Source organism: Dasypus novemcinctus, chromosome 10 (assembly GCF_030445035.2).
Source record: "Dasypus novemcinctus isolate mDasNov1 chromosome 10, mDasNov1.1.hap2, whole genome shotgun sequence".
Lineage (NCBI taxonomy): Eukaryota > Metazoa > Chordata > Mammalia > Cingulata > Dasypodidae > Dasypus > Dasypus novemcinctus.
Window position 1 is genome coordinate 126439382 of NC_080682.1, and position 19200 is coordinate 126458581.

Here is a 19200-nt window from a genome sequence, read left to right on the forward strand (position 1 = left end):
AATGGGCCCAGGTCAGGAGGATTTTTATACCATAAGACACATATTCCCAAACATGCTTTCCCAGGTATTAAAATAATTGCTGCAAAACTGATGAATGAATTGCTGGAGGTGTGGGGAGCTGATGCTGATTGAGCACCCACGCCCTCACGTGCATTCCCTCTTGGGAGGCCGACGCTGTGGCAGTGGAAGCCGTGGAGGCTCAAGGCTGAAGAATCTTCCCTCCTTACCTGCTGGTGTGTGGCAGGCCCACAATGCACACCCACGCGTCTGATCCCAGAGCTTGGTTCCTTCTGTGGCACTACATGGCCACCTAGCAGGGTGTGGATATCAAGCTGCGTCTGAACGGTATCTGTGCTTCTGGAAAAGGAAGCGCTGACTCCTGCTTCTGAGGATAGACGTGGTAGGTTGGTCAAATTCTCTCTAGCAAAAAAAGACAGCCAAGGAGATCAAGTGGCTCAAAACCGTAATACGGAACTAAGGCACTATGGAGTGTGTGAAGGCGAAAAGCTGGTGGCAGATGGGCTACATTTTCTAATTTGTCTTCATCCTTCCTTACCCAGAGTATTGTAAGACTCTGCAGTACTGACTATACAAAGGGGTGGACAAATGGCCATCACAGATAGCCCTAAGGTCACCCATTGCATGGGTCACAACACATAAGATGGTGACCCAACATCACCTCTCAGTCATTAGCTCCCTGAGGCCCTGTCTCAGTCGGGCTCACTGGCATAAGCTGGACTCCTACCACAGTGTCTTCACACAGTACAGCCTCAACACCTGCTGAAGGAATGAATCACCCGCGAAAGGAATCAATGAACGACTGTAAGCAAACACAGTATTGTCTTCCTTGACGCCGTGTGCAGGCCAGGGCTTTCTCTCTCTACCTGATGATTTGAGGCCAGAAGGCAGGTCCTACAATGAGCCCTGGACTCTGAGCAGAAGCTCCTGCTTATCTCCTGGGCTCACCCATGGAGGAATTCAGTATCTTCATATGATTTCCACATGCCTCAGCTGTAGCACCTGTTCAAATGGCAGCCTCAATGTCTGCCTCAGAATTCAAGTGCCCAGTGGACTCTGCAGGTTTATGGGATTTTGTTACAAAGGTGCACAACTTTCTCTTTATGCACATCTGGTCATGAATGTGGTGATCTGGAGCTTCCAACTGTACACATTGTCTTTGCAGTCTAGTCAATCCTTAGAAATCAATCTAATGAGGATGGGGAAGAAGCAGAGAACTTGTCCAAGTACCTACTCCATATGAAAAAGTACAGGGAGGGAAGGCAGGGAGCTACCCAGCACAGAACGTAAGGAAGTGAGGGGGGAGGTCCAAGGGGAAGATGTTATAGTGAATTGATATGGTTCATGAATTCCAAAAATAGGTATCGGATTATGTTTGTAAGCTGGTCTGTACCTGGGTATGGTTAAATAATGATTAGGGCTTTGATTGGGCCATGTCAGCAGGGTGTTGAGTCCCCGTCCCTCGGTGGATGGGGACTCACAGATAAAAGACGGGGCAAAGGACAGAGTTGGAGTTTTGATGCTGGAGTCCCAGCAAATAAACACACAGAGGAGCTTGGTCATGAGGAGAGAGAATTGAGGCCCTTGGGAGAGAAACAGGGCCAGTTGCCTGGTAATCTACAGCTGGCCTTGTGGAAAGACACAAAGCCTAGAGAATCTCATAGCCTAGAGCTGACCTTGTGGAGAATAGAGAGGCCCTGAGCCTGGAGAGAAACAAGCCCTGGGAAGAGAGGAGCCCAGGAAGCCTGAACCTTGGCAGACATCAGCAGACATCTTGCTGCAACATATGGCAAAAGACTGGTGAAGGAATAACTTACACCTTACGGCCTGGTGATTTAAGCTTCTACCCCAAATAAGTACCCTTTATAAAAACCAATGAAGTTCCGGTATTTTGCATCACCACCCCTTTGGCTGACTAATACAGATGCATTAGTCTCAGTATGGTCAAGGGAAGCAAAAGGATAAAAAGAAACTCATCAAGGAGGTGGTGTGAAGTGGGAAGAGCATGGCCTTGGTGACTAACAAACTTAGGTTCAAGGTTTAGCGCTGATACTTTGTCTGACCTTGGACAGTTACTTCGCTTCCATGAGGTGAACTCATGGAAGAAGCGGGCACAAGTGTTTGTTCCTTCACGGGGTGTGGTGATTGAGAGAACTGAGAGAACTCTGCAAGGAGCAGGCCCTTCGCTAACGTTAGCACCTTTCCTTTCTGTTTTCAAGTGGGAAAGCACCCCTTGCTGGTATGCGCCTTCATTCGGTGGCCTTCTCCTCCCCATAGCCATTGTTGCCATGACTAGTTAGCAGCAGTCAGGGGGATTTTTCGGGTTATTGAAGACACCCCCATCCCCGACTCCATCACAGATACGACAAAGCCCCTACCACAAAGCAGATGCCACGGACACTCGGGGTGCCGGTGCGCTGTGTGAAGCACGTCCTGAGAGCGGCTGCTTTCGTGTCCTGGGGTCCCACTCGAGGGGCAGAACTTCATGGCAGTTGGGAATGTGGCATTTGGAGTGAGATTCTCTCTGTTCCAGCCTTACTCCACCACGCATTACTGTCCAGTTCTGGGCAATTTATTTTCCTTCTTCAAGCCTCTGTGCTCCCATCCTTAATATGGGATAATGATAATATCTACTTCACCAGGCTGATGTGAAGATTAATTCAGATAGCACCATAAGACAGCAACTTGAGTAACACCTGGCCCCCGGTAAGTGCTCAATGCTTGATGTATACTGTTACCCCGCTGAAGCTTTGGAGTTATTACCTACTTTAACGCTTTCGACAGCCCAGTGCAGATGAGGTAACTGCAGGTCAGAGAAGGTAAGGAACATTCCCAGGTCCTGCACTGTCTTAACTGGTTTTTATTGATCTCAGCCCCTCCCTCGTAAGGTCACGTCTTCAAACCCACCTGGAGAAGAGGAGACGCCGCTGCAGAATGAAAGGAGTGCTGCCCTAGAGGTGGGAAAGAAGCCTGAGTGGTGGTCATTCCACTTACAAGCCTCTACACTCGGGCAAGTCACTCCACCGCTCTGCAACTGAGAAGGTGCGGCAAGGTGTTGCGGAGTCCTCCCCTGGCTCTGACGCCTGGGTTCCACGTGGCAGACTTGGAGACCCAGGAGAAGCAGCACATCTCCCGGGAGCCCAGTGGGCCCCATGGACAGTGGTGACACACCTGGGATCGCCCTGCTTCCTTCACTTTTCCACTCACAAGGATGGTCCTGTCATCCCTCTTCCCACAGGAACTCTACGAGGTTCTCATTACAATTCCACTTCCTCATCTGGAAAAGCGTATTTCCGAACAACAATCATGTTTCCATATGTAGCAAAGAACAGCTCATTTCCTCTTTTTTGCTCCCTTTGATTTGTCATCTTTAGTCTGGCTTGTCACAAGATGAGCTTCTTTGGATTTTTTCAGGTTATATCCACTGAAAATGATTGCAAGGGTCAGGGAAAGGAAATATTGAAATCGTGTCATTTTGAATCATAATTCTATGGGCATGCTTGGATTACACTGGTTCTAGGGGAAGGCTCCCACTTTTATACTGAAACAACAATGTAAAAATAGTATTTAAGAAATGTTTAAATAAAAACACTGATAAGCTCATCACACTAGAACAACTGCATTTATTACTGCCTTGCAATATTTAACACATGTTGATTTCTTGCTATATGCAAGATAAATGTGTTAAGAACTTTATGTGACTTACTTAATCCTCAGAACACAGTGATAAGACATGAAGTAGAAATAACTCCATTTTACACATGGAAGAATCGAGGCTTAGAGTAGTCAAGAAAAAAATGCCCACAATCACAGAATAAGTAGTTGCACACAAATTTGAACTCAGGCTTGTCACTGAAGGCCCAAGTCGAAATCTGTAATCTCTCCTGTTCCCATTTACAGTCATTCACATTTTCGTACAGTTGCAACAAGAGCAGACATTGCATTCTGCTATTTTTACTTAATGTTGTCATGAAGACTTTCTAGGGCTAAAAATATCAACATTAACTTTGCCAGACACTGCGCTAAGTGCTTTTCCATCATTATATCATTTCAGCTTTAAAGCAATGCAAAAAGATAAGGGATTACGAGTGTCCCCATTTTAAAGCTAAAGAAACAAATTCAGAGAGGTTATACAACTTGCCTTGGCCACAAAGCGTCGAAGCAGAAGGCCACAATTTAACCTCAGATCTGTCTGACTGCGGAACCCAGACCCTTAACTAACTGAACCACATCTTGACGAAATGAAAATACTCTTTTCTAAGGGGTGCAGAGGCGGTGTGAAGGGCAGGACTCCCTCCGGAAAGGGCACTGCTTTCCATGCTCACCTCCATTATGAGAAAACTGAGCTCCCAAGAGAGGGCCAGGGCATCTCCAAGACCACAGTGAGGATACAAACAGCTCTGGTTGGAAGGGCTTGGAATGAAGCCACCCCCTGCAGTGCATCGAATAAGGATAAAGTCACGAGTGACCCTCTGCACAGAAGCCCCTGGACACCACGAGGAGGGCAGAGAAGGGGCAACGACATCGTCGGCCCCGGCGGCAAAGCAGCGGCTGCCTGCCTGCTCCCCAGCCTCCCGCCGTGGCCTTTTGCGGGGCCCTCCTGTGCAGCCCAGGCCTCCCCTTCGGCTTCCGAGCCTCGTCTCCAGTGTTCACGGGAAGGAAGGAGTCAACAGAGGCCAGCTGGTGCAGCAGAGACCCACAGGGCTTGTGAAAGAATTTCAAGGAGAACTCGTGAAGTAACAGACCTGGGAAATCACCACGCTCCTTCCGAGACACGTCGCCCCAGCCTTGGAGTATCAAGTTTGTCATCTACAAATCTGGGCAAGGACGCCCACTCCCAAGAGTGCTGCAGGGAGTGACTGAGAGAGCATACCCATAACACACCAAACGCCAGGATTCTGGGCCCACAAGCAATCACCCACGCGTCCTCCTGGACCTGCATCCCTAAAATCAGAAGACTGGCCAGTCCACGGCTCCACAAGCTCAGGCTCCCGGCGATGAAAGCTGCTGAGCTGTCCCGTCGTGCAATCCAGTCCGTACAAATTTATGGCAGGAAGTTCAGCCTTATTCTTTGTAAAATCATCAGTTTGGAGCCTCTTGTTCTGGCTCCTGTTAATTTTCTTGTGCAGACATTAACAAAAGAGAGCTCAGCAGTGCCAAAGCCCTAGACAGCCAAAGCTGAGCGGCAGACTCCCTCTCAGCTGAATCCACTTACACACAGATTATGCTTAAACACTGGTCATTATGCAGGCCCAGATGAGGTTTCCAGATGTGCACGTTTGGGAGCCAGCCTGGTGTGTTTCAAGACCGCGCTGTGTTTCCCCTGGTGACGGACGGTCTCTTCGCCTCGGGACGAGTTCTCTGGGAAGATGGGTGCATCGTGTCTGGTCATCTCAGGGCAAGTCCTGGTCGTAGGCACATGTGAGCTCCTGTCCTTGCTAAGACAAGGCCCTCGCCCGTCAGTGAAGGAAAGCGGCGTCTTTTAGTACTGGAGGTTACTTAGAAGGCTTGGAATGCAGGGCAGTGGGACGGCTAGAATTCTGGATCAGGACCCGGCGTTCTCTCCTTCGAAGACAAACACGCTACGCCTTTATCCTTGCTGCTGCTTTGCGCACAAGTAAAACCAAAGTCGTCACCGTGATACCTGTGTCTAATTACAGCAAGGGCGAGGATGCCGTCGCGCAGTTCAGCTTTCCAGAGCACAGTTCAGTCGCCCTCTCAAGCTTCTTCCATTCTCATCAGCCAAATCCTGAGGGCTAAAATTATTTTAACAGGCACAAAGCATGGTGCTTTAATAAAGGCTCAAACAGTGTGCATTTTCTTATGTCCCTTTGGCCTCTGTAAAGAAACTGGCAAATATTCCATTAGCCACAACCCATGAAGGCATTTTCAAAACCTGAGTCCTCTTTCCCCCATCTCGTGTTGGAGGTGGGTCACCAGGATTGCTTCGTTTATGCCCTCGAACACCGACTCCTTAAAGGAAAAGGTTGAGCTGGATTATTTATGAACATGTGTAAATTATGTGGTGATTTCACTGAGATTTCTGAGACTTCTGTGAAGTATAATGTCCCCTGTGGTAGCCGCATCGCATTTAATCCGTCGTTTCATCTCTTCTGCCACTTCAGAGAGTTCCCATAGTTTAAGGTTGACTTTGAAACAATAGCTCATTTTGAAATTTAATTCAGAAATGTATTTATGATGTGTTCCTGTGTACCACAAAACACTGCTTTATAAAAAAGAAAGACGGTCACGTAACAGACACAAACAAAAAAGAGGAAAAAAAAGAACATTGTACCCACAATTCAACACTCATTCCTGATAAGAGGGGCTGGGACTGGCACCACCAAACAGAATCACAATAAGGAAGAACAATGAGACAATGAGAAAAATTAGAAAATAATAATCATGAAAACTATATGTGGCATCGTTCGTCTCAGTGCTTAAACTCTCCCATTTCACCACAAAATGGAGGCAAGTGTTATTAATTCCATTGCACAGGTAAAAAAAATGAAGTCCGTAAAGTTACATGACTTACCAATCTGATATAATGAATCACTTGCAGAATCAGCACCAAAAATCTATGGAAGAAAAGGAGTATTTTCATTTCTGCTACCAAGTGGGAAAATATGAATTATAGTGGCCTTTTATTTGTCAGTGTTCCAAGAGACATAGCCACACAAACCAGAGAACATTCTAAAATGCATTTGTATGGTTAAACTGTATACTTACATATGTATATAAATATCCCATCACAGAAATATTATCTAAATAAATAATGTAGCAAAGATTTGTGTGTGAAAATTTTCATTACAATTTTTGAAAAGAACTTTAATGTTTAATAATAAAGGATTATATCCATAAATAAAATGCCAAGCAGAAATAAAAACAGCATTATAGACAAACATTAATTGGTAGGAAAAATACATTTTTCTTATATTGCTCGGATAAAAAACCAAGCAGACCTCAAAACAGTACTTAATTAGGATATTTATAAAGAAAAAATATGAAAAGTCCTGGAAGAACATACATGAAAATTTTAACAGTGGTTATCTTTGCTGGTAGAAGTATGCCTGATTTTTCTTTCTCTACAAATTTTCTTGCTTCTAATATTACCACATTGAGTGTTACTATAGTTGTAACTAGGAAAATATTGCAAACTATCTTTTAAGTAAAAAAATTTTTTAATTTAAAAAATACTAGCAATTGAAGTCACACCTTGTAGTACTGGTTATATGTATCCATGGATTCTGAGAAGTCAATTCCAGAATCTGTCAAGTTGTACATGAGGTTAAATATGTACTCAGGATTTTGATGCCTTGATTATCAAGATAAAAACAGGCGTTCAAGACCTGAAAAGGCCTCCTCCATACTTTTCAAAATACGCATGGAATCTAACATGAAGAAAACTGAATGGGGATTTATTTGCAGCTCTATAACTTAAAACAGTTGGTTTCTGAAATAACATGAAGAGACAAAGCTTATAGTTTTGAGGTTGTTCGGATTCCACAGCTAAACTGAGTCAACGGTTTCATTTAGTTCAGCTAATATTTTTTGAACACCTAATACAGGCAGGGCACTTTGCTGGATGAAAGGAAAAGACAAGTGAAGACGCAGCCCTTGAAACTCTCGGGTCACTGCAGAAGGCTGTGGGCGACACAGCAGAACACAGGTGCTACGCCAAGGAGAAAGGCGTGCAAACCCTCCCAAGGGGACAGGGGCAGGAGGACTCCCTGAAGGCGGTGGTGCCACCTGAATGCGGAAGAACGAACAGAAACTTGAGCAAGCAAAGAGAGAAACCTAGACAATTTCAGGTATGGGGGACAGCACAAGAAACAATATATATACGTACCCTTAGATATCTGAATCCTGCTAAACCCGAACTTGCGATGCAGGCAGCGGTGGGAGTGAAACCTGGTCCAGTAGACTGGCCTGGTGATTGGCCTTGGGGAGCACGGGGGAGATGGCACCTGGGGGAGATGTGCGCTATGCCACCTGGCCCGGGCATGTGGTTTAGCACTCACCGGGTGAGATAGAGACCACGGTCATAACCACAGACTCTTGGTGAGAGCTGAGTATTTGGCAGGTCCTGTGCTGCAAAATTCCCGTGTTGACTCCACCTGGGAGGCAGAGAGTGACACTGCCATGTTAGGAGCCGGCGAACACAGGGGCGCCCCGGGTTGGGGCGGGGAGCCGGTACTGAAATCCGTTTTAAACCTGCTGGATTTGAGGTAGCCTCTTCCAGAAGTTCCAGGAGCACCTGAGCAGCAGGAAGAAACCAGAGTCCTCGAGCCGAAAAGAGACGGCAGGGACGAAGAGGTCGATTGGGGGAGACTTCGGGTGTGGCTAGTCCAGGCAAAATCATCCCCGTGTGAAGAAAGGTGGGCTGGTGCCAGAGTCTCGGGGATGGAGACAAGAGTCCTGAGGGCGGCAGCAGGAGTTTCAAGGTCACTGTGGGGCAAGACTGGGCACCCCAGGAGCAGGGGGGTACCACAAACGGCAAGGTTCTGAGAGGGAGACTCGCAGAGTGTGAAAGCCGGCGTGAGGTCACAACGTGCCCTGTACATTTGGCAGCAGGAGGAAACTGTCCACTGAATTGTCAGGGCAGATAAGGATCTGCACCCAGGGCAGGTTCAGCCCAGGCCCCTGGGAGCCGCCCCACTCCAGGGAGACGGGAAAGAGGTAAAGGGGGGGAGGGGGGTGCGGCAGATGAGACCCTCCCCAGTTGACAAATTGTCTCGAAGTTAACTGAGTGGATGGTGCTCTACTTGTCACTTTCCAGACCCTTTGACTCAAACATTACTTTTGAAAACTGAGACCTTAGAATTACAGTATTTTACCACCAATAACAACCTTGAATTAACTTGTTCAATTATTTCCCCACCCCAGCATATTATACTAATTGCTAATAGTCTAAGGAAGAATCCAGAAGTCAAACCTATCAATGCTCCCATGAACCCTGCTGATCTTTAAAAAAACAGAAATTTTCTGAGGCCAAAACAATAATTAAAATCATAAATATGTATCGCTACATCAAGTCAAACAATTGGAAAATGCGAAGTCATTAAGAATATTTTAATCATCTCATTACTTCTGTTGCATGGTTGTGTATACATAATTTTAATTGTCCCACAGTTTAAGTAAAGCATTTGAAAAGGCAGGACCCTCCCCCCAAGACAAGCAAAAGCAAAACTTGACTGAAACTGGGATACTTCCTATGGGATAAACCTCTTGATAAGGAAAGAGGATCCGGAAGGGCATACGGATGTTGTGACATTTTGGTTTAATTATGGAGACCACTGTACAAACAAGTGTTGTTAATAACAAGGCTCATCTAATTCCAAGGTGCTGTAAACAGAGAAATGGAAAATACCGTCCACAGATGGAAACTCCACTGCACGATACCGAAAACTGGCCGCCTCAGATTCCACAATTGAGTTGGTTAGTGGAGATTCACTTAGAGTTACCATCTCCTCGCAGGATGACTGGCCTCCAGGAAAGCTCTGGGAACTGCATTCACTGGTCCGTTCATCCAAACTGCGGCAGCACCCAAGGAAACGGGCGGAGGCACCCAGGTCTTCTCCCCGTTTCTGCCCTCTCGTCTTACTCCCCCCTGTAATATGGTCATCAGTTTTTGTAGCCTCAGCCACAGGAGAAGACAGCAGCTTTGCAAAATGAGAAAGAAATACCCATGCTAGGGTTACCATTTGTCTGTGTGTGCGTGTGTTTTATTTTTTTATTTTTTGGAAAGAATAAAATTACAGCTTTTCTTACTTCTTGGAGTACCGCTATCTTTAATAATAAATGAAAATAATTAAATTAGAGAAGATCAGCTAAAATAATGCTGCTCCCACACTCGATACCCATAAGAGATTGGTATGTGACTAACATCCTCTTTTATTTTTTAATTGTTTTAAAGATACTTAGATTACACAAAACGTTACACAAAAAACATTTAAGGGATTCCCATATGCCCCACTCCCCACACCTCCCACCCTTCCCCACATTAACAGCTTCTTTCTTTAGTGCGGTACATTCACTGCAGTTGGAGCATTGCCACACAGCGTGGATTATAGTTTACCATTTTTAACTTCTCGATGTGCCGCATCCCGTTGCTGCATTGGCCTCCAGGCTGGTGCGACACGATGTGGTTTCAGAATTGAAGGGTGGCAGCGACAATGAGAACAAACCTTGCCTCGCCTTCCCAGGAGAAACAAGCAGGTCTGCCGTCCTAGGCAAACCCAGAAGTGTCAGTGCCACAAATCACCTGAACTCCCAGCCAGTAGGAGTAAGGGAAGCTTTCTCAGGAGACGGATGGTTAATACTTCACTGTGCCCACTGCACAGCCAAGCAACACCCACTGGGCACCTCTCACAACCCAGCAAGTGCTCGTCATTGCCGAGACAGGTGAGCAGCAGCATCGTGGCTACACTTTCTAGAACACTGAAGAAAAGCAAAAGGAAACCCGCCCAGGGCCTGGCGTCTGTTCATTCCTTCGTAGTCAGTCAGCAGTCAGTCAGGAAACACAGAATGTAAACAGCCTCTATTTGCGAGACGTGATCCCTGCCATAGCCGCAGCTTTCTGGAAGAGCTTGACACCAGGCTTGGCAAGGACGGGGACCGTTCCCATTTTGAAGAAGAGAGGCAGAAAGATAAAGTTACCTTCCAAAGCGGCAGAGCCTGACTCACACCTAAGCCCGTGCTCTGACCTCCAGGCCAGTGGTTATCAACCAGGAGCAATTTTGCTCCCAGGTTAATATTTGGCAGTGTCTGGAGATACTTTCAGACACATAGGGGCAGGGTGCTGTAGGCTTGTAGCAGGGATGTGCTAGAATGCACAGGACAGTTACCCAGAGCAAAGAACTATCCCAGCCCAAAATATCAAAAAACCTCCGATGAGTGTTTGAATTTGGTGAATCCAAAAAAAGATTATGTTCTTAGAGTCTAGTCTGGTGGATGTGGTACCCTTTGATTGCATTAGATTCACTTTAGGTCACTTGATTAGATTGTTTTTGATTGGACTACAACAGTGAGGCATGATTCAAGGTGAATCTCTGCCCTCCTACTGAAGCTTTATAGAAATGGAGACATGGAGAGAATCACACAGGAGAAGGGAGCTCTGCCGATTTGACCTGGCCATGTGAGAGAGGACCCCAGGTTCACCTACAGCTGCACAAAGACAGAAACCCAGAAAGGCTGAGAGAGGCCCCTGGAGTCTGGAAACTGCAGAGCAGAGACCCAGAAAGGCACCCGTGAGGCATCTCAAGGCTGGGGAGACAAGCCCTGCTACGTGCCTGTCACCACGTGGCAGGATGTCAGGGTCACCAGTAGCTGACTTTGATGAAAAAGTCACCATCTCTGATAGTGCCTTGATTTGAACATTTCACAGCCTTGGAACTGTAGGCTTTTACCCCATACAAAATACCCATTTTAAAAGCCAACCCATTTCTCATACTTTGCATCAGCAACCCTTTGGCAAACTTACACACCCTGCTTTCTGCTTTACTCCATGTTGCCTTCAAAAAAAATAATGTTTTGTCTATATTGTGGACCATTGACCATGTGGTGCAGCAGTGCTCAGAGATGTATTCACCAAGTGCAACGAATGTCCCATGACCATGGGGTAGGTTGTTGTTATGGGAGGAGAGGGGTGAAGGGGGTGGGGGGTATGGGGACTTCATATTTTTTTTCATGTAACATTAAAAAATAATAAAGACAAAAAAGTGTTCTGTGTCTCTCTTGAAGCTCTTATCAGATAGTGTGGGGAATTGTGAAATCACTGAGTGGTGGTTCTATATCAAATATATTCTTCTTTCTCCAGGAATAAACATAATACACGGCACAAAGTAGGTACTCAATTATCACACGTTGTTATTGCTACTGAAATTAGGTGGTCCAAATGTGATAAAGCAAATCACTGACTTCCCAGTAGAGAAAGACTATGGGAAATCAGTTCAAGGCTGAGTGTCATGCCATAGTACAAGGCCTCATCCCGCTTGGCACAGGGCACCCCTCTTTGTTATTCTGACCGAGGTAGCCCCTGCTAAGGCAGAAGGAAGAGAGCTGGGCAATAGGAAACTGTGCCCTTTCATATCCTCAAAATGTGACTAATGTAGAAAAATACAACTCTAGACACACCATGGTCTATAGGACAAAATAAACCCTTCTCCTACCCTGGAGATTAAAAAGATGCTGTTTTTGTAAAATGGTGCAGCCACTTTGTAAAACCATTTGGGAGTTCCTCAAAAGGGTAAACATAAACTCACCGTATCACTCAGCAATTTCATTCCTACGCATTTGCCCAGGAGAAATGAAAACGCATGCCCATACAAAACATGAATAGGAATATTCATATCAGCATTACTCCTAATAGCCCCAAAGTAAAAAACAGCTCAAATGTCTATCAGCCGATGAATGGAGAAACAATATGTCCATGCAGGGGGGTGTCATTCAGCCATAAAAATGACTGAAGTTCTGATCTATGCTACAACGGACATGAACTTCAAAACACGTTAAGTGAAAGAGGCCAGGTACATGAGGCCAGGTACATAAGGCCACACAATGTATGATTCCATTCTCATGAAATGTCCAAATGGGCAAATCCACAGATGCGTGGTTGCCAGGGCCGGGAGGGGGAGGGAAGCAGGGAATGACTGCTAATGGGTATGGGTTTTTTGACAGGGGAGGAATTGAAGAAAATGTTCTAGATTCGAGAGTGGTGATGGTTATACAACTTTATGAATATACTAAAAACCACTGAATTACATACTTTAAAAGGGTGGATTTTACAGTATGTGAATTACAGTTCAGTAAAGAGGTCATAAAAATACATTATTTAAAGTATCTTGACTTCCTTGGGTGACAAGATCTACTCACTTCACTATTGCTATCATTCTTTTTACTGTGCCTTAAAAGTATTATTGTTTATCTTTGACTAGGGGGTTAAGTGGTTCCGAATTCCCTTGGAGGTTCCATGGGCTTCTGACAGGTGGTTTTGCCAGGCCAGGTAAGTTCACCACCCCCACCCTCTCTGCTGGTCACAGAATCAGCTTTCCTCTGCTTTCAGCAAGGGGCCCCCTGCAGAGACATCATGATGAACTGGCCAAAGAGGTCCCAGGGTCAGATCAGATACCACTGGAAGCTAAGAATGGAGCTCTGCTGTTTGATCAAGGAGCATCGACTCAGGCTTGCAATGCTTTTAAACCCCGTGCCTATGGCGAGAGTACCTGTTTCATTTCCTTGGGACATTAATGCTCAAATCCTTTCAGGATTACTAAGAAAATTGAATTTGAGGAAGCGCATCTACTCTCAATTTCAAACTAACTCTCATCCCTTGATGTCTCCATTCTGATGTTCATTAACTACGTCAGTGGGGAAAGCTTTAAGGATTAAAATTTAAAGAACACTAGGATCCTCCCGGCCTTCGTTTTTTCTCAGGAACTGAAGCTCTCCATTCCTCCTCCACCTCACAGTCCTGCTGGCCAAAACCTACCAGGAAGGAAAGACAGAAGAAATAAACTCTTTGATTTTCCCCCAGGTCCTTTGCCTGCCCCAGAATATTTAGTTCTTTCAGCCACTCAGCAAGAAAGGGAAAGACTGATGCAGGAAAGGTAAGCGGGTTCCGAGATTCCGATGAACTTCCACCCGGACTGACACGACGTCTCAGTGGGTATCATGGAAGGCAAGGGTCTTCCAGACCCTTGGGCAGCTCCTTGTTACCTCCTGGAGCACTGGCGGCTCCTGGGGCCAGGGACGCCTGGAGATGTAGACAGTCCTGGGACATGAGCACGTCTTTTCACAAATAGACCAAAACCTACAGTGGAAAGAAAACCTAAACGTGCAGCTTCCTGTCTCTCCCCACAAATAGTGTTCTGGTCCTCATCTGCCTAGCCCAGACCAGGGGCATTTCACTACGTGGAAGAGTGGCTTGGCCTGGACCCCCCTGCAGGATTTAGGCAACCGCAATGGGGGGCACATGTTTTGGTCAAGATTTTGGTCGTCCTTGTGTCACTTACCCACCATGTCGTCAGTACCGCCGTTGCTATTCCTCAGCCTCCACTGCCATTCGTATTTCCGCCCTTCCTCTCACCAAAGCCTTGTGAGGCAGATTCAGAAGGCAGAACTGCTGTGTAGACCACCTCCCCCCACCCACCCCGGGTGCTCCAGCAAGTGAGAGCAGGGGAGGGCCACCACCCATCCTTCAGAAAACCGAGAGGGGGCTGGTGACCCTTGACAAGGCGGCCAAGAACGAGAAGGTGCCGCCGAGTGCCACCTTCAGGAGCGCGACCGCACCCGGGCGCCGCCGAGAGAAGGAGCCCCGACGGGCTGGGCAGGCAGGCGCGAGCCCACGGAGACCGGGCCCGCGGCCCGCACCACGCCGAGCTCCCAGGCTCCGGGAGGGAGAGTGTTCCTTGATATGTTGTATTAAAGCTTCCTAAACTGAGTGGAAGGAAAGGCAAGAGGGAAATCTAATTTTTACTGAGACACTACAATGTGCCCGACACATCCCCCTTCGATCCTTGCAAAGGCAGCGCCTAAAGCTGGAGGCCTGAAAGGAGCCGGTGCCCAAACGTCTGCGCAGTCACCGGGTGCTGGCCTTTGCTCCTCATGCCCCAGCACGGGCCAGGTCCACAGGGGCCTGCCGTGCTACGGCCGCCTCAAGGCCCGAGTTTTAAAGTCAGTTGCAAGCAGAGCAAATTCCGTAAGTGTCCGAATGAGAGCCTTAATCACGGGGTGGAGAAAAATAAGGGGAATTCCCTCTGTGGTGCTGGTAGCATGAAAATGAAGCCCAGAACCCCTAAAACTGTCAGTGAACCATGCCTCAAAGCCGACAAATGCAGCTCCACAGCGCGCGGCGCTGTCCGTCCTTGGGGAAGTCTGCACTCTGTCGATCATTTTGTAAACACTTCCGGAGGCCTTTCGTGTGGGAGGCAATGTGATACAAATCAGGCATTTAACCATAAGTGAAAATGAGTCTATGCCCTTAAGAAGTTCCTAGTCTTTTAAGAGAGGTAGCAACACCTAGCTAGCACTGCCAGTTACTATGAGGCTCAGTTGTGGTGACGGGTGGTAAATAGGGTGGAAGGGCAACCTAAAGGAAGGAAAAACTAATTTCTACAGAAAATCAGAAAGGATTCCCAGAGCTGGGCCTCAAAAGAGACTAAGATTATAAAACAGAGTAGAAGGGCAGACATCATAGTATAAGAAAGACACAAAAGCACATGGTGAGTTTGGGAGATTTTGTGTGGCTCGCCTGGTCTAGGGGCATGCTTTGTCACTCAAGTAAAGATGCTATTAGATGACACCAGATGATGTTAGACAGCTGGGTTGCTGCCATATCGTGGTGAACCAAGGTCACGCTAAAATGCTTAGGCCTGATGCGTTAGGGACCGAGAGGCCAACCCATGTTCTGGCGCAGCGCTGTCACACGATTGACGCGGTAGTCAAAGAGCTGTGATGAGCTGGGAGGCCCAGCAAGGCCGTCACTGAGAAGGTGACGTTTCAGCTGGGCCTTGAGCACAAGTTTTAAAATAAGAACACTTACCCAAGGAAAGACCAAGACCTTTCCCTCAAAAGTTGAGCAAAGGCAGGAAGGCATCTGAGCGCAGGGCACATTTCAGTAACATCCTGGGGTGTCCTGGCCAGAACTGAGTAAGATCATGAAATGCAAGAGAAAAATGTTCAGCGTTTCTCGAGAGATGCTGAAAAGCTCCTGAGGTTTTTGCTTATATTTTATTGAGAAGGTTGAGAGTAATGACCAATGATAGGAGAGTTTCTAGAAAGAAAATGGGAACAATAAGGTCAGCAGAAATATATAATAGCTAGTTTTTACCGAGCAACAGTTTGCCTTTATATACATTATCTCATTTAATATTCATCCATGAGGTCAAAACTTATTTTTATCTGTGTTAAGGGAACTGAGTGAGAGATTAAATAATGATTCCTATAGCTTACAGCTAGACAATAGCTGAGCTGGAGCACAACCCCATTCTACCTCAAACCCTGTCTCCAACACTTAAGGTGATTCCTGACATATGGTAAATAGTCAGCAAAAAACGTTGGACTAATTTTGTGTAACCGTCTTAACTCTAAAGCCTAGCGTCAATAACAACTGTTCAAAGAATATTTTCCTGGTTCCTTCAGATCAAAATTGAAAAATTTTTCCTTGTTTCAAGTTCTGTGGATTATACACATGTGCGAGTGTGTCTTGTTCCAAGTTTATGGGGCAGGAAATGCATCTAATTCATCCTTGTATTTCTCTAAGGTGTCTAGCACAGTGCATAACACAGGGAAAAGTGGCTTGATAAATATGGAATGAATGAATGAATTTTTGCTAAGCCATCTCTTCGCTATTTCAGCACAGGTAAATTTCAATGATTTTCATGAAACACCCAAGGTATATAATTGACTTGAGGTTCTCAATTTGATAATTCCTTCCATTTTCTTTTCTGATGAAGACCTTTATTGGCTGTGACTTAATTGAATCATGACATTCATATTTTCTTTAAAGAAGCCCAGAGGCTCTAAGGTGGTGGGTTCTATTTAATTAAATAGATGAAATAATAATGATCTTAATTCCCTAAAATCAGGCTCTTTGAGAATATGAGAGGCATTATTTAATGCAATTTTATGACAATGATCTTATTTCAGTGTTAACAGAGGCATGGGTAGGCTTGGTGTTATCACTGAGGACATTTATTTGACCTGAAAAGTCTTCTTACTTAAAAATAACTCTCCCACCAGCCAGCTCCACTTAAAATTCTATTCCTTTGGATCAACAAGGAATCCCTTTTAAAATGCAAATAATCCATGTCTGGGAAAGCAAAACATTAAGTGATTTGTCATATCGCCTCTCTGTTCTTGCAGGGAAAAATCAAATCAACATTTATTGAGTGGTATCTACATACCAGGTATCATACTAGACACTTAATATTAAATGATACATGCTATCATTTAATAGCCACAACTCTATAAAGTAGAGGTTATCTTCCTATACAGGGGAGAAACCCAAAAGTAAATGAGATAAGCAATTGGACAAAGTCCTACTTTACTATGCTGCCTCCTCTCAGAAGGAATGGAGCTGTGAGAGGAGGGCTTGTAAACCTTTAGCTATAGGAAGGACACGGCAAGCCTGCGTGGGTGTCGGAAGCTCTCAGGTGGGTCTGGATGGCAGTGGAAGGGAGATGAGGGGATTTTAGGACGTGGAGGTGGTCACAGGACTCACTGTTCCTGCACACTGAAAGCCAGTTTACTTGATAGGATGGCTAATGGCTAGTTAATTTGGAAGAAGATGCTTGTGGACAAATACCATTCCTTATGCATATAATAAACCATAATCTGAAAAAAATCTACATAGTAATGTACTATTTTCCTGCCACTTAACTTTTTAAAAATAATTCAAATATTGAGAGGTTTTTTATTTCGCCCAAAAATGTGTACCTGTTTGCATACCTTCCATTAGGATGTGTTTTGGGGAAAACACCATAATGTGATGGTGAATGCAGGACTGAAAACTCTCCCATAATGAAAACTTCACCAGCCATTTGACCTGACTCAGAATCATGGAACTTTTAACCTGTTTCTGACATTTGTGACATTTTGTGTGAGTTTTAGAGCCAAAGTCACCCCACCCAAAAAGACTTGCCTAGGAAAAATGCACAAAAGATGTGACGGCAAGGTATTCGACTTTAAAGCCTTCATATGGAAAAGTTAAAGCAGAACACATTTCTGACCATTGCAATTGCAATTTCTTGGCAGCTTTTTACCTTCAGTTTTAGAAAAATAGTCACTTTGGGAAAAAACTGTAATTTTCTATTTTTCAGTGTAAGGTAATTCTTCACTCATTTTTTTATGCTCACTGATAATTGTTGTGGGATTTGAGTGGTGTGTATGTGTGTGTTGGGGAGCAGAGCGTGTCAAGAAGTTAGTGAAATCGGCAAATTTAAAGGCAAGGATAGCCCAGGTAAAACAAGGTATAATTTTTTCTTGACATATTTTACATGTGGAGGAGTTAGCCCAGGTCCTCCTGCAGCAAATGGAGTAGCAAATGGCTCTGCTGAAACATGTACATCTTTCTGTGGCAAATGCACTGCGAGCTGCTGCCTAGAGAAACGCCACAGGATCGATACTGCTGAGCACCAGTGTCCGGGGTTATTGTTAACATCCTGCTGGCTCGAATTCAGATTCCATTTAATTGTGTTCTTATTTAAAATGCCTGCTGCACCCGTAGCCGGCTCCATCCTTGTTAGCTATTTGCCTGGTGTCATGCACATTTATGAACAATGAAAACTTTAGAACAAATGTCAGCAGAGATGGGTAGATCATAAATCACAAGACGATAACATCTCACAGGAAAAGCAAGTCTCCCAGAGAGCAGCCTCGGTGATGTAAATATTGAAAGTACCAGCAAATGCTATGCCCCTACGGAAGCAGGACAATAGGCCGCTTCTTAAGTGGAAGAGGGATGAGCCCCCTTCTTTATCTGTATCCACTTTTCCTTTTATTTCATTCCTGGGAAAGAGAAATGCCAGAGGAGAAGCTTAAAACAGATTAGGCTGTGAGTACTGTATATAGGCTATTACATCATAACCGTCTTTGAAAACTCTCAAACAGCTGACCTGTTTATATTACAAGACAGGGTCAATTTCCATTCTAGCGACGCTTTTGATGTGTGTGAATACTAATGCTCTCCACAGAATGCGGGCTTTGGAATAACAGCAATTGAACCATTCAGCCTTCTCTGATGCAATCTTTCTGCAGCTAGCTAGGATTCTATACATGGATTTCACTGAGCCACACAGCTCGGCAAGATCAAAAGCTTTGCTGGAGCCGTCAGTAAATGATGTTTCAAATAATAAAGTCACGACGGTGCCTACAGTTTCTACCCTGGTCAGCAAGGCCGTGTGTGTGTGAGTGTGTGGATGCACGCCGCACGGAGCTGCAGCCGGCTTCCGCGAGAGTCACAATGATTAACCATCACAATGATGTAGCGGGGTCATTTGCTCGGCCAATGTCTGAAAACAAGAAAGAGCTGTTGAGCCACAATCAGCACTAAAGACACTGCCGTGGCTTTGGTGTAAGCAAGAAGTGGGTTTGACTCTCATTTCCAACTGCACCAGCCATGGAAAACTCCAGCAAGCTAGCTGACCCAGGCCTTTGACGGACGATTTGTAAAATGGGGCGGAC